Raw genomic sequence first — 2,326 nt, forward strand, 5'->3', positions numbered from 1 at the left:
GTAAGCGTGCAGCCTGGAACACCGACGCCCCCAGACGACTGCTTCTTTTCGTTTGTTTCGGAAGGAGAGTGCATTGAACCGTAGAGCCATCTGTATGACTAAACGTGAGAGTTGGAAATCTTATGTCTCCAACATTACAGCTAACACTCCTCTGCCCCTCCCTTCCCAGTGCTATATATAGTCGTAATGGCTTGGCGCTTTCCCCTGATAACTAATTGACTCACTCCTCCTTCTTTCCTTACTCGTAAGTCCGTTTTTTAATTTTGTCCTTTAGATTTTCGCACACATCTCCACCGTACTTATAACGATCCTTTCTCTCTCTCAGAATTTCAGTCTGCTCTGTCCCTCTGCGGTTGTATTGCAGCGGGCTCCGATGACATTCATGATGAGATGCTTCACTATCTCCCTCCATACACGTCTCAGTATTTACTGAATCTGTATAACCGTATCTTGGAGTCGTCGTCAGTCCATGAGGACTAGCTTGAGGAGGTTGTTATTCCTATTCAGAGACCTGGTCCTCTTGAGTCATCCCTTAAAGACTTCCACTTCATTGCTCTCACGAGTTGCGTCTGCAAACTCTTTGAATGTGGGCCACTGTCCGTCTGATGTGGTTCTAGGAACACTATCACCGCCTCTCCCCTTCTCAATTTGGCTTTCGCAAGTGTCACAGGTACGACTGATGTTCTCGTGAACTTGGAGGTCTATATTGGTACTGTCTTTGCTGCGAAGATCTCCATTGTTGCTGTCCTTTTTGACCAGGAAAAGCCGTATGACACAACCTGGAGATACAATATTTTGTCCAAACCTTGTTTTTTTACCTTCGTGGTGATCTCTCTCTCTTCCTACAAAGATTTCTCTCTTGTCGTTCCTTTAGTGATGCTTGGTACTGCTCTCTCTGACTGTTTGCTGTCGAGGTGATGACTCGTCTTTTCTTCAACAGCGGATTCAACTTGCGATCAATTTAATGTGGTCCTGGGCCACCAATCATGGCTTCAAGTTCTCTACAGCTAAGATTTATGCTATGACATTTACTGGAAAGCAGGTCGTTCTTCGTCGCTTTATGGTAATTCCCCTTTTGTATAAAGATTCTGGTAAGCTTTTAGGGTTAATATTTGACATTGGTTTGTTTTAGTCGCCCCATATTTCTTTCTTCCGAGTTGAAAGCTCTAAGGCCCTTAACTTACTTAAGGTCTTGTCTCATATTCCTTGGGAAGCTGATAGGCGCACACTCCTTTCTTTACATTCCTCTCTCGTGCTATGTACACTCGATTATGGTTGCCCTGCTCACTCGTTTGCCTTTCCCTCAACTCCTCGACCTCTTGATGTTTTGCACCATACTGGGCTATGCCTCAGTTCTGGTGCCTTTCGTTCGACTCCTATCCAGAGCTTGTATGTTGAGACCGGCCTCCTGTCTCTACAGGACTGCTGTTGAGACCGGCCTCCTGTCTCTACAGGACTGCTGTTGAGACCGGCCTCCTGTTTCTACAGGACTGCCATCATCGCTACTGTCTTCGTTACTTTGCGCGGTCCCTACAACACCCTCACTCTCGCTTTGTCGCACTTTAACCCTTACCCCTCCTGTGGGCTCTCTTCTCTTTCAACACCTTCCCCTTGCTGTACGGTTGTCTCGCTTGCATGGTTCTCTTTCTGTTCATGTTACCAATGTTTTCCCTCGTGTCGTTCCGTCATTGCCCCCGTGGAGGGTCCCCATTCCACGGGGAATGGTTTGTAAATTCTTAACCCACGTGACAAAAGCTTTTATCCCTCCTACAGTTCTGAAATGCCTTTTCCTTACACACTTTTCTTCAAACTCCCGCTCCATCTCAATCTTCACAGATATGTCTAAGTCTGCAGACGGTGTAGGTTACTCCGTTGTATTTCCTGACCTCACCTATATGTGTCGTCTGCTTCCAGAGATTAGCATCTTTATGGCAGAACTTTATGCTATTTTGTATGCTCTTCGTCAACTGCTTTCTCGTTGTCACTCCTCCTTTGTTGTTGTAGTTTACTCTCGCAGTGCCCTCATGGCTCTGGAGTCCTTTAATCCAGTCCATCCTGTGGCAGTCGAAATTCAAGATTGGCTGTTTCTTATCTCCAGCAGATTTAAGATAGTCGAGTTTTGTTGGGTTCCCAGACATATTGGAGTGTCCTTTAAATGAGCGCGTGGATGCTGCCACAAAGGAGGCTATCCGCACTTGTCCCATCTCCTGTAAAGGTTATCCTTATCCCGACTTCAGCCCAGTTATTCAATCCTCAATCCATGACCGTTGGGAGGGTCGTTGGTGTTCTGTTACTGGTAACAAGCTGCGTGCTCTTAAGGGTAGAG

The sequence above is a fragment of the Procambarus clarkii genome, chromosome 9, assembly GCF_040958095.1.
Source record: "Procambarus clarkii isolate CNS0578487 chromosome 9, FALCON_Pclarkii_2.0, whole genome shotgun sequence".
Taxonomy (NCBI): domain Eukaryota; kingdom Metazoa; phylum Arthropoda; class Malacostraca; order Decapoda; family Cambaridae; genus Procambarus; species Procambarus clarkii.